The sequence below is a fragment of the Strigops habroptila genome, chromosome 11, assembly GCF_004027225.2.
Source record: "Strigops habroptila isolate Jane chromosome 11, bStrHab1.2.pri, whole genome shotgun sequence".
NCBI classification, from domain to species: domain Eukaryota; kingdom Metazoa; phylum Chordata; class Aves; order Psittaciformes; family Psittacidae; genus Strigops; species Strigops habroptila.
In genome coordinates this window covers 4031766-4045473 of record NC_046360.1, presented here as the reverse complement: position 1 = coordinate 4045473, position 13708 = coordinate 4031766, and the positions used below count along the sequence as shown (strand labels likewise).

Genomic DNA, 13708 nt, shown 5'->3' with positions numbered 1-13708 from the left:
GTGGGGGAACAGGCAGCTGCTCAGGGCCATTTGGAGCAGCCATTTGGGAGAGGGAGCCAAGGAGATGGCTAGAGAAAAGGAGAGGCCAAACATTGTGGCCACAGTCCGGTCTGGCTGGGAAAGCACAACCCCTTTGCAAATGCAGCATGCCGGGATGCTGATGGGGGTCCCTTCCTCACAGCGGGGTGCACAGTGTGGAATCACCCTCATGCCTCAGGGATGAAGGCAGCCCTGGTGCTGCTTAGATCATTTCCCAGATTACAGCCGCCATCCAGGATCACTTCAGTTTTTCCCCTCTCAGCACGTAGCTGAGTACCACCTACTTTGGGATATTCACATCGCGTCATTTTTTTCCATAAACCATTGCCAGTTTGAAGGCAAGCACGGAAAAAGGCAGGAGCAGTCATCTCCTGCAGACAGTGTGGCTGCCTGTGCAAGCCCCCCCCAGCTCCCAGCCCCTCCTGGCTTTTGCTTTCCTCCTCCTCCAAGCAGAGATCTTTAGCTTGGTTTGGTTTTTTCCTTCGGGATGGATCTGCTTCCCCTAGGTGAACTCCAGCCCTTCGACTGCCCCAGTCCCAGCAAATTCCTCTCATGCCCGGAGCAAGTAAAGGCAGGTCACCGGGGTGGTGGGAAGGTGCTTTGGAGGGAGCCATGTTGCATCATGCAGGGCAGGGATGCAAACCTCTTGCTGCTCCCTCCCCTCGCCATACATCCCCCCTATCCCTCCATGGTGCTGGGGGTCTAAGACCCCTCGTCCCCATGCTCGTAGCATGGGTCACACAAGGTCGTGGACGGTAAACCCTTACCATGGTTTTCACACCCATTGGTTCTAGTGGGCTGATGCTCCGATAAAGTCGATTACAGGATGACTTAGTTTAAAGGCTGCAGCTTGCTTTAAACGTAATTACTTTCCCCTGAAGCTTTCCATGGGAGGGTGGTTTCAAAGTGAGCTCCTGTTTTGCATCTCGCTGCTTTTCCTGGAGGAGTTTAGGTGAACCCAAGCGAGAAAACACCCCCATTTCCTGCATTTGTGCTGGGCATGGGGCAAGTTTAACATGAAACATCTCCAGAATGTGAGGCAGGACTCCAGTTTTCCGCTTCAGATAAATCCCTGTCTTTGCTGCTGGATGCTTCAGAGTGCATCGCATTACAATGTTATCTGATGGAATAGCTATCAATGGCAGCTTCGGAGTGAAATGCTACGGAAAATCTGTGTAAGCTATCTGCAGCCTCGCAGCGCAGATAGACTGTGATTACAGCGACAGCCCGGCTCTGCCTCCTGCGTTTAATGTGTGTGTACGTGTCCGGCTGCGGCACAGTGACCTGCACCAGCTCTCCCTCTGCTCTGTGATGCTCCAGGCAGGCTCGCTTTAGCCTTTGCGTTCATGAAGCTGCAGTTCCCAGAGCCGTGAGATGCTTCCACAACCTCATCTGTGATTTAACCAGAACAAGAAGCTTCCAGCTTCCACAATCACAGGGAAAAAGCTTGAAAACACGAAGCCTTGAGGCTCCAAAAGCCAGAAACCAGTTGCAAAGAGCGCACTGTTGCTGTCTGGTGTTTACAAGGCCATTATTTTAAAGCCAAACTCATTGTTCTTGCTTTGAGACAGGGAAGAGATTTGCTTTTTGCAATACCATACAAACGTGTCCAGCCTCTTGCATTAAGGAGAGTCACACGATACTCATTAGGATATTGTGAAGCTGAGGATGATGAAGACAGGATCTGGGCCAGAGAGGTTCACCGCTTGGTCTTGACCAACACTTGAAGTCACTTTGCCCTACATTGGGACAACTGTTATTTTGGGGTGTTATTTGGTAATTTGGGCATTATTTGGGGTATTTTGAGTGCAGTGGTTGTGGATAATGGTTTTATAAACACCATTGGGATCTGGTAGCTGCTAGTTACAGACGGCCAGGCATGCAAAAGGAAATCCTCCCCACTGTTGTAAGAGCAATGCCACTGTGAAAAGCCCATATTCACACTGTGATACCAGCCCAGCAATTCCCTTTGGGACCATGGCCTTCTGGACTGTAGGAACAGGGGCAAACAATCCATCTGTGCACTGGCAGGATACTCAGCGTTGCTGGAAAGTGTGTTCAACCCTGAGGGTTTTTTTTAAATACATTTGGTTATAATGTTGTTCTGAGGTCACTGGAATCTAAAAGCCTGACTCCTGGCTCCTGTAAAATTAATGTCTGAGTCTTTTTGTCGTGGTACAGGACTTGCCTTCTATTCACTAAGTGAAACGTCACAGATGATATAAAATAAAAGAAGCTCAAGAAATGCTAAATGGCTGGAGCAGAGCAACAGGCATAAATCCAGTCCTTTATCTTCCATGATAAATGCATCTTTGAGAGGAAGATTTAATCTGCTGCTTTGATTCGCAAGACGCTCAGCTTGTGAGATGAACTTGAACCTCATGGAAATGCTGCCCGACGCCGCTGACATCCAGCAATTGTGGGCATGGGAGGGCAACTTTTCCTGCACATCAGGCTCCTTCGAGACAATTTGTCTCGTGCTCATGATGTTTATGCTCACACTTACACTTGAACCAAGGCATGTGTCTGTGCTTACATATCCAGTCTGGTGGCTTGAGAAGATGAGCCTAGGCCCAGGAAAGTCCCTCTGTTCAGCAGCAGTGCAGCTGTATTGGGGCAGGGAATGAGCTGCCTGCACTGTCATCCCACTCCCAGAGAAAATGCCACTCATGGAGATGCGGGAAAAGAGAAATAAACTGCAAGGAGGTAGAGTCACAGGGGACCCCCCCCTCTGCCCGTATTGCCTGCTGCAGTGGGGAGGGAGAAGTGGAGTTTGCAAAAGCTTTTCCAGCTTTTGGGGTCGTGCATCGTCCCTGGCAGGGAGAGGGAATGGATTCACACAGGCAGAGGGCATCCAGCAGGGGAGCAGGAATGGCAGTGGCTGAGGGGGCATGACCTTTCTCATCCCCACTGGGAACATGGAGCGGAAAGAAAAGCATGAGGAAGTGGGATGTTAGGAAAAACCAGAAGCTGGGGTGTGAAACTGGAAGACGAGAATGGCATGGCAGTGACCTGGGCTGCCTCAGTGCCCAGTTCCTGTGGGCATCTGCTTGTTAATCTGTTCAGGCTTCCTTGCAAAAATCACTCCCCAGGGAAGGTTTCTGATGCAGTGCAGACCCCAATCTGGGGCTGCGAATCATAGAATCAACCAGGTTGGAAAAGACCTTTAACATCATCAAGTCCAACTTTTACCCCAGCACTGCCAAGTCCACCACTAAACCATGTCACTACGGGCCTCATGTACGTTTTTTGAACACTTCCAGGGACGCTGATTCCACCAATTTCCTGGGCAGCCTGTTCCAATGCCTGACAACCCTTTCAGCGAAGAAATTGTTCCTAATATCCAACCTAAATGTCCCCTGGGGCAGCTTGAGGCTGTTACCTCTGTTCCTATCACTCCATACTCGGTGGAAGAGACTGACCAGTGCCACGTACAGGGGAACAATCACTTCCCCAGCCCTGCTGCCCACACCATTGCCGATACAAGCCAGCATGCCATTTTGGCTGCCTGGGCACCCCTTCTTGGGCACCATGGCCTCCTCCTGGGGACCCCCGGCCTTCCTTTGGGTGAAGCACCGAGACTTCCTCACTGTGGCGCTGGGGGACAGCCCCGGGCACCGACTGACTGCGCGGGCGCCGACTGCTCAGGGCCGAAACGTCGCGGGTGGCACCAGCACCGCCATAACCGGTGTCCCCGGTGCTCGGCGCTGCCTGCGGCGGGCCGGCGGCAGCGCACGGCGCCTTTAAGGCGCGCGGGCGGCGCGGCCCCGCCTCGCCCCGCCTCGCCCGGCCGCCGGGGCGGCTGTGGGGCGGCCTGAGGGACCGCCGCCGCCTCCCGCCGCGCTGAGGCAGGGCAGGGCAGGGCGCTGCTGGGCCGGCGGAGGGGCTGGCCCGGCCCGGCCCCGCGGGCGGGCGGACCGACCCACCGACAGACAGACACACACATACACAGACAGACAGACGGGCGGCGAGCAGCCCCATGGCTCTGGATTTATAAACACGGCGCAGATGGCGGGGCCGGGTCCCCGCGCCGGGCGCTGCCCCGCCGGCCGCTGAAGCGGGAGGTGAGGCGAGGAGGGAGCAGCAGCAGCGGCGGCAGCAGCGATGGGGCCGGCGGGATTAGGTAAGGCGGGGAGCGGAGCTATGGAGCGGGGTGGGGGGGGGGCTGCCCCGGGCGTGGCGCTGCCCCGAGCGGGCCCCCGCCGGTGTCGGGCTGCGGCTCGGGGCGGGGGCCGGGGCCGGGGCCGCTCCCGGCAGGTGGGGAGCGGGCGGCCGCCGTTATGTAAAGCCGAAACGTGCCGCGGGAGCGGGGCGCTGACGAGAAACTTTCTGGTTTTGTCGCGTTTTCTTGTGTTTTACCCTCAAGGGAAAGCGCTGCCCGGGGAGCTGCGGGGTTCGGGGTGCTCGGGGGGCGCCCCGCACTTCGCCAACTCGCGGGGACACCCCGTGTGCGGGTTGATGGGGGGGCACCCCAAGGGCCGGGTTTTTGCCTCCTTCCCCCTTTCGATTTTGGTCTGTTTTTCGGCGTTTGCCCCACATTCGCGTTGGAAGCCGGTGGGTTCGCGCTGACACACGAACGTGAGTCCCAGGCGCCGTTGAGCCGGGTGGGTTGGTGCGGGCCCGGCCCCCGAACCGTGCCGGTGTGTGTGTGCTGGGGCGAGCCTGGGCCCGGCGGCGGTGGGAAGGACGGAGCTCGCTGAGCTGGCGATGTGGCGTTCCGCGGCTGCTGTGTACATGTTTACGGTGGGTAGCAGGGCCGGTGTCTGCAGGCAACAAGTGTATGTTCCTCTAAAGCCCAGCTGCAGTGTCGGGAGTGATTGCCGATTCTTATGATTTCCTGTTCCCTCTTCTCCGTCGGCCCTCCCTCCTGCTCCCTTGCCCTGACAATGCACAAAGAGCAGGCTGCAGTGGGTGCAGGCAGCTGCCTGCCATGTGGGCTGCTGCCAAAGCCACTGAAGCAGCAAAACCTACAGGACTCTGGCCCTCCTGGGGCTGGGGCTGTCTGGGGCCAGGGGCTTTGTTGACCCAATCCCTCCTTCCACCGCTTTGAACCCTGTGGATGTCCCTGCCTGTGCAGCCTGCAGGAGCTTCTGCCTGCGCTGGAGGCTGGGTCTGCTCCCTGAACTTTGTGTTTTGGGTCAGCTCAAGAATTCGCCTGAGAGGACAGTGCTGCCGGAGTTGATCTGTGTGATGGGGAGTTCCTAACGCCGCCCTTTCTGCACACGGGCATTTATGGTTTGAACTCTGTCTGCGACCTCTGCCTCTGTATTTGCACGAAGCAAAGGTTGGTGCTCTGAATGCCTGAAAACGCCAGGGTTTTGCTGAATCTGGTCTTTTTAATCTGGCTTTGGTGGATGTGATGTCGTTCTGCTGGTATTCTTCGGCTGCGTGGGGTGAGAGTTTTTCCATGTAGCGTAGGGTTTTTATCACCAAGGTTAAGTTTTAGTTTGCCATGTGCTTTACAGATAAAGGTTTGGTAATGCTACCAATTCATAAAGGGCAGGAATGTGATTCGGGACAACTGGGTGAGTATTTCCATCTCTTTTGAAAGTGGTGACAAAACTCCTGGAGGGCTCCAGTGAAGCTGTGTTTTCTTGGATGGCTTTAGTGAAGTTGTACTTAATTCTCTGAATTTCACTGCTGACTTGTGGGGTGACTCTGGGATATAGCTCATGTGCTTGGGTCTGCCAGCTCTGCGCAGAGGCCATGCCTGGGGTGGGGAATACGGTAAGCAAGGCTCACACAGCGTTTGGAGGCTGAGTCCTAAGATGCCGTGGGAGGGAAGTTCTGTGTGTGACAGTATTTTATAACTTCGGTTGGGTAAGTTTCAGTATGAGAGGGACTCTTGCAAAATGTGTTTAGTTTATTGAAAGCAAATGCACTCAAACCTCAGTTTGTTGTTGCCAAGAGGGAAAAAGTAGAAGCTATTTTTGGTGCGAGAGAGGAGATGGGGCATGCACGAGTCTGGGGCAGGAAAACACTGGTACTTTGTTCTTCTGGCTTCATGTGGGTGGTGGTTTCTGTTATTTAGCTGTGTGTTTCTGCCAAGTTGCAAAACATACCTGGTTCTGAAAACCCTGCGGAGGTCAGGGCTGGCTCCGCGGAGCTGGTGCTGGGCCCGGATGGGAGCACCTCCCAGGCTGGCATCTCCAGCGCTGGAGAAGTGGGTGGATGCTTCTGGTTTCACACCTCTGAGCACCATGGAGGTGACTGGGGTGTTTTTTGTGACAGGATCTGGACTGAAACCATAAACTCGTTTCACGCAAGCCACCGAGCAGCTGCTGCTTGGCAATACCTTTCACTTGCTAATGGCTGTGGTTGGATTTGAACCAAGTTGCCTCGAGTAGAGGTTGTACCAGTCCCTGGAGCCATCCTGCACTTAAATCCAAAGAGGGGTTTGGTTCGGGCTGTGTTCATGTCTTGTAATTAGGAGATGCAGTCTGGTAAAGGCAGTTTTGTTATGATTGGTGATGAAGGCGTGCATGCAGCTGTGCTGATAGCTGCATGTGTCGAGAGAGCTGCCGGTCTCATCTCCACGGCAGCTCTGGACTGCACTAGCTGCAACTGGGTCATAGGAGATATCTTCATCTTCCATGACATGGCTGTAAATTACTTGTCCCCTTGATGGCTCCTGGTGTTCCTCCTGCTGCTGCTTCTGGTTGTTAGTGGCCTCTGCTGAAATACAGTTCTGTTTGCTTTCATCCTGAGAGAAACCTGCTTGAAGTCAACCATGATTTACATGTTTGGGATACTGTCATCTTCACAGCACTTTGGGGACGAGGAAAGTTGTGATCTCCCCACTTTCTAGATGAGTAGGTAGGAAAGGAGGATTAAAATGGTAAATTTTCGGAAGTGGGTTTTGGGCAGCTAATTTGAGCAATTGCAAAGGGGCATGGAGTTGAGAGGGCCTGTGTTTGGGGTGCAGTACTGCCCATCCCTAACCCGATGTCTTATTCTGACCAGATCACTAGACGGGTCTGAAAACTGAGGCGAGGGAGGTTACATGAAGTTCAGTGTGTCAGAGCAAGTCTGCTGGAGAGCTGGTGAAGAGGAGTCTCTTTCCCTGGGAGTGCTTTGCCTGTTCAGTGTGAGGGCCTGTTACTCCCAATGGCAAAGTACTGGTTCCTTCCAGGGTTTTGTGCCTGCAAGCAGTGATCCCCCAAATGCAGACCATGGGCTAGATGCAAGGATGCTTTGGGATGGAAATCCAGGGCAATGTGTTTTTAAAAGGACTGTTATCTTTGTGCGGCTGCATTTGTGCGGACTGTGGCTCGCTTTAGTCTTCACTGAGAGATGTCAGTGGAGAGCAGGGTCAGCTCTAATGGAGCTAGAAATGAGGTACAGCAGCACTCAGTCGCCTCTGTGATTAGTGACTGAGGCTGTTGAAGCTACTTAAGGATTTGGCCATCATGAGGTCATGGATTCTCATCTAGAATGCTGTGGCACAGGTTCTTGCATGGCTTTGAAGGGCCCTTGCTGAGTATTGACATAGGAGAGTGGTAGAGGATTCCTGTTTGTGGCTGGACTTGTGCTGGCACACAGGTGTCAGGGACTCCAGCTTGCCCTGTAATGTCGAAAGGTTAGAGCTTTGTATCACGGTAGAAAATGGAAATGTATTTCATTTAATGAGCTTGGCTGGAGCAGGGATGCTTCCTAAAAAAGGACTGAAGAGGGGAGCTGGAGCTCCAAAACAAAGGGCGTAAATATGTCCACAAAAGCTTGGTCAGAGTGAGGGAGGGATCTGGTAGGAAGGCGAGGATGACAGAAGAGCAGAAGGAAATGAGTGATTTTTGGGAAGTGAACCCTGACCTGTGCACGAGGCAGCAACGGGACTGTACTGGGAACTGAGAAATCTGGGTTGCACCTCCAATCCCACTGCCCACCCCACTTGTCACTTCCCTTTTACGGGCCACCAGTTCTTCCTTCCTGGCAATGGGAGGCTCTCTGGGCTGTCCCTTATTAAAGGCGAGGAGGGGATGTTTCTGGTAAGCGGGCAGTGCCCACGTGGTGCTACCCATGCCAGCTTCATGGTGGGAAGCTTGGAGAGCTGGGACATGGTTGTGGTTGGACAGGCAGGAAGAGGCACTGATTGCTGCGGGCTCTGCTGCTAACAGTGCGTGCCTGGCTGCTGGTCTGGATTAGGCTTGGAGAGCTCTGGAGTGGAGCCCTGCCTGCAGGGGAGAGGTGCTGGCATTGGAGGAAAAGCAGTAAAGATGGAACTAGATGTCTGTGATTGCTACCACAGTGCTAGGGCTGGAGGAGAGCTGGGGCACGGGGGGAGAAGGGGAGAGCAAAAGCAATCGGCAGGGTTATGTGCCTGCTGGGTGGCATGGAGGATGTTGATAATGGTTAGTGCTCTCAAGCGCTTTATAGCTGTGGAGCACTGAATAAACATTAACGAATGTAAAGGATAGCAGCTTTGTCTGCTTCCAGAGAAGGGAAGTTAACTCCAAATTAACTTTATGATCCGTGAAACTGAAGGTTATTTAAAAAAATAATAACATAAATGGAAATGCTGAAGTTTTCCAGAGTCGCCGAGTGCGCTGCTTGTTGTTTAATGCCTTCCATTTTTTTCACTCCCAGTCTGTGTTTTTGGCTCGGGAACAAATTACAAGCAATATCAGCTTACGCTTGGATTTGAACCCACATTGCTCTTAGTCAGCTGAAATATTTCCCCTTATCGCCGCTCCCATAATGTTTATTTTAGACCGGATAGCATCATGGCTTTTCAGCTCGCAGTGGGAAGAAGCTACTCTTTGAAACAGCCCAGCACCTTGGAAAGAAATGATTTCAAAGCTGACTTGGTTTCTGGACAAGGTACATCTTCGTTTTCCACCGAGAGCTGTATGCAAGGCTGTATCCCAGAATGGTTTGTGGCATTAAAAACCCAGGAGGCAGCAGATGGATGAATTGTTGACAGATTTAAAATTGTATGACAAACATAAAGCATTCAGACATGAGGCCAAGGCAGGAGGAAGGTTGCAGGGGGAGGTGGAGGCAGAAAGGTCGAGTAAGTTATTCTGGGTGGGAAGAGATGTGCAGGCGAGGGCAGACTTCGGTGGGTTCAGCCTACAAGGGGAAGGGAAGGCCTTCAAGAGGAGGGATGCGGCGAGGAGCTTGTTCCCATCAAAGGGCAGGGAGCCCTCCGTGTCCTGGACTGCTGGTGGGAAGAGGAGGAGGAAGAGGGCCAAGTCCAGCCTCAACAGCAGCGGGGAGGCCAGGAGGAGCGGGGCTGCCCTGGGAGGAGGCAATGTCATGGGGCCCAAATGGTTTCCTCCTGTGGGAAGTGGTCAGAGGGAGAGTGCCAGCGCTGGGGCCGCAGGGGACGTGTCGGGTATTGTCTCTGGGAGCTGCAGCCCCGGCTGTGGCTCTCCCGGTGGGTGGTGCGTGTGTTGAGGGAGGGAGAGCCGGCAGGATTTCCTCTCTGCGGCGCTGGCTCCCGGGTTAATAACTAACCAAGCAGTCTAGGTTTATCCTTTCATTGTGGAAGAGAATTATTTACATAATACCACTCAGCGTAATCTTTATTTAGCATTGTTTCCCTGGCGTAACACTGGACAGAGTGGCAGTGCTCAGAAAGGCAGTTTCAGCCCGAATATGTGAGAAGTTAACCCTTAACCATCCGAGTGTGCTTCTCCCTGCCTGTGCAGGGAACTGGCTGTAAACTGAAGAAACGCTCCAGTGCTGTGGCTATCTGTCACCCAGTTTTTGGGACCTCTAAATCTTCTTCAGGCTGGTGCTTTGCGCTGGTACCTGAATGCTTCTCACCAGCTTCCTAAACAACACAGTTAAGGTTTGTCCTGTGCATGTCGGGGCAAGAGAGTGGTTTGTATTGTGCTCTTCTGCGTCTCTACATTGGAGAAGGCAGAATGAAAGAAGTGTGTCAGCCCGTGGGTGGAGGATGACAGGATTTGGGAAGGTTTCTGATGCGGATCATCCCATCGTCTGTGATCAGTCCTGGAGGACTCGCTGTCTCCCAGGTGGGCAGGTTTCATCCTCCTCGGGGAGTGTGTAATTGCAAGGTCTGGAGGCTGAGGTGGTTGTGTAAAGAGCTGGGGCCTGATTATTGTGGCACGCTATGGTGGAGGACTGAGCCTTGGGCTTGGGTTTCAGTGGGCTGTGGTGGGAGAGCTGAATCAGTGAGTAGGATGGCAAGGCAAAGCCAAGCTTCCTGAAAATCTGCCTTCACTTCCAGCTGTGCAGCGCTGGCTGCAGAGGGTGGAGGGTGTCTTTGTGCTGTGGGATGTGTGGGCCTTTAACAAGCTGTGGCAAACAATGGAAAGTTGGCTTTCTTCTGAAAATATTTTAAAACCTTGTAAAATTACTCCAACAGCTCCATTTTTATAGGACCAGGTCTCAGCTGCACGGTGTTTGATCACTTTGTAAATAGCTCAGTCTTTGGGCTCTGCAAACTTGACGAACACGCGGCGCTGCGGGAGGACGGGTTAGCACATGGTTTGTCGGTGGCAGCACCTGGCTCGTACGGCAGCAGCACTTTGCAGCTCTACAGAAGTGTTTACTGCGGAGGCCTCGTGATCTCTTTGGCTTGATGTTGCAAGGAGCTGGTTTAGCCAAGTCCCCAGTGATTTACACTGAGCCCTGGTGGTGCACACACAGTCCGGGCTGGATGTTGGCGAGGGATGGCCTCTCCTGTCAACCTCACCGATAGGCAATGCGGATCCTGTGTCAGTTTTATGTTGGTGATGTGGACGTTACCCGATCAAGCCTGAAACGTGCTGGAACAAAGGTAACTTGTTAACACCCTCCTTGAACCAATTACACCTGGCAGGGTGAGTCTGCATTGGATCAGTGTTGAGACGTGTGACTACAGCGTTCCTGATCCACGGCTTGAAGCCCTAAAGCTTTGTCTACTGACTCGTCAAGCCCTTGCTGTTAGTGTCATACGATTCATGATATGTGATACGTAAATCCAGGGTGTGTAACAGAGTGGTGGTGGTTGCCATCAGAGCTGTGAACTCCAGGAAGTTTCTCCCATCGTTAGCCTGGGGGTGTTTTTCCTGTATCAGAACCTTAAATAACTGTGTCCCCTCTTCGGCACAAGAGTTCTGCTTGGTAAACTCTTTCCTGTTGGAAAGGCTCCCTTGGTCAAGCCCTTGTTTTTCTGTTGGGACCACGTCATATAATTCCATTAATAAACTTTTTAAGCTCCATCTTGAAATCAGTTACAGCTTCCTCGCCCCCTCCCCCCCCCGCCTTTGCTGCAGAGTTTCAAGCTCATGCCAAAGTCTTGGCTTCGTTTCTAGGTCACCGGTCTGCCCTTTCATTTCCCCCTCACATTGAAGTTGGACGGCTTGTTTTGATTTGGTAATATGTGAGGTGGTGTCCACAGACAAAACCAGGCAGGCCGGTGAAATTCATGTTTCCCTGCAGCCTTGTTCCTGTTGTGTGTGTGAATAATAATTTCCAAATGCTAGACCAGAGGTGATTAAAAACTGTCAAAGAAATAAAACGCAGCTAAGTCTGCATTACAGGAATCTGTGTGTCCAGTGTTTTGGGGGAGAATTCTCTGAACTGGGAGTGGAAAAAGCCTTCAAGATTTTTACTAAAGGCTTTCTAGTCTTAAATAAATGTCACTTACTTGGGAGGTGCTGATGAGGCAGCCTGAGAGTATCCAGGCTGTGCAGGAGGCTGTGTGCCTGGGGTCAGTAGCTCTTCCTCTCTGTGCTTGCTCTGCAGAGGTGCTGGGGACCCTGAGCTGCTGTTGAGGTGGTTTTGCATGATGTGGCCCAGGTACGTGGGCAGGTTGCTTGGCTGTGGGCTTGTGGCTGGAGCCACTGAGCGTGGCTGGCAAAGGGTGGAAGGCTGAAAGGCTTCTCTGCAGCCTGAGTGGATGCTTGAGTGGATCTGAAGAGCCGAAAATCCTACTGGGGAGCAGCACGCAGTGTCTGTTGCTTGCTCTGAGTGAGTACAAGTGCTTGTTTTTTACTGAGCTGCAAGGTAATTGGATGCTCAGAGGTTTTTATGCAACTCTGGTGTTGGGACCGTGAAGCAGTTGTCATGTCATCAGTTAGATGCATTGAGCATCTTTATTTTTGGAGCAAATGATCCTGCTGACAGCATGTACAGGAGGTGTCAGCCAGCCCGTTTCTTCTTCCTATTTTCTTTCTTCTTCGTTTGTAGGTTTTACTCTTGGCTTTGCTTCTTTCTCTTGACAGGGTAGCTGCTAAAGAATTTTGGGTTTTTGATTTTTGATGCCTACATGTCTCAAGATGCCACGATTAGAGATGCACGTAAAGAGCTGCTGCGGTTTTGGTCCAGAACCCATCCAGCTGCCAGCAGCGTTCCTGAGGGCTGTGTGGTGATGGACTGAGCAGCGCTGCAGGATTTTGGGCTTTCTCCAGCGTTATGAAACAAAAGTAAAGAGAGAAGTCGGCATGTACCTTAAGGGTTGTGTTTTTGTTCTGGCTCTCTCACTGTGGAATGCTAAGGCCTGCATCTTCTCCGCTGAGACTGGTGCTCTTGAAATCTAGAGCACTTCTGTGAATGTCCTTATACTCTGCCAAGAGCTGGTGAAAGCTGGGAAACGGGGAGCTTGGTTTGCCCAGAGGTGGAGGAGACGTGCTGCAGAGGCAGACACAAGCATGCAGGCACCCTGGTTGCTCCTGCTTCTCCTGCCAGAGACGGTGTGAGTTCTGCTATCTGTTTCAGTAAGACAAGAACTTCAAGCTCCATCTGTGGCTTATTTTTTTTTGCGCTTTGTTCAGTTGTGCTTTTTAAATGTCTGTGGATTTCTTCTCGGCAGGACGTTTTATTCCCCACACAATGTATTATTGTGTTTGTCTTGCTCTAGTTCCTTGTTTTATGCGGAAACACCTTGAACCTTTGGCTGAGTTGGAAGATGGGTGCAGAGTCAGGCCCCTGGCTGCAGGCGTGGGGCTGTTCCAGGAAGGACATGTCTGTGCACGACTTCAGCCTTGAGTTACCTGGTTGCTGCTTGAGGCATTAGATGTGTTTGGCTAACGCAGGCACTCCCCTATGTTTTGATCAGGCAGTCTACACGTACTTATTTTTGTTTTATGGAGCCTGATCCCCAGGGGAAAGGAGGCTGTAGCCAGAAATAAGTGAGTGTTCACACTTGCCTTTATGAACTTCTCGAGTATTTTGCCAATTAATTCTTAGGTAACTGAAACTAAAATACTTACTGTAAAGGACACTGCCAGGAACACTGTTAACCTGGGGCCTGATCCTTTTTTTTCCCCACTCATTCCGGTTTTGCATAAACTTGATGAAGTTGCCTCTGCTGTCTTGGCCATTGCAGCCTGCTTTATGAAGCCGCTTAACCAGCAGAAGAAACGTCTGAATACATACAGAGCTTTGCCTTGCAGTCTTGCCAAGTCAATTTGGTGTGTATGTTGAGGAGGCAGAACAATTAGTTACAGAGACAAATGGCTCTTCTCTGTGTTGTGCGTTCCCGTCACACAGCCAGCTCCCAGCGCTGTGATAAGCAGAACAGTGAAATCTGTATTAAGCAACCAATTAAGGCATGTGCAGAAGAAGCGGGGGGGGGGGGGGAAGTAGCAGCTTAACATTAACCTGCTAAGAAAGGTGGAGCTGAATTGTGTCTCTTAATGGGTTTGGGGATGTCAAACAAGGGTGATTCCTTCTGCCTTTGTCATAGCATCTAGCTGACTTCTTTCGGGCTGTAGTT

The 13708-nt window shown here is 52.2% G+C and overlaps 1 protein-coding gene across 8 annotated transcripts in view; it reads left to right on the top strand.

Moving 5' to 3' along the window:
• Positions 1-3699: 3699 nt before the first annotated feature.
• The window catches only part of NCOR2 (nuclear receptor corepressor 2), a 236808-nt gene continuing 226799 nt past the window's right edge, over positions 3700-13708 (top strand). For 6 of the 8 annotated variants that reach the window (XM_030501179.1, XM_030501178.1, XM_030501175.1 and 3 more), the window contains exon 1: positions 3729-4162. The gene's annotated coding sequence lies outside the window, so the exon portion shown is untranslated. Of the gene's footprint in view, positions 4163-13708 lie in introns of all 8 variants that reach the window. The other 2 variants (XM_030501177.1, XM_030501167.1) reach the window with 1 other exon arrangement.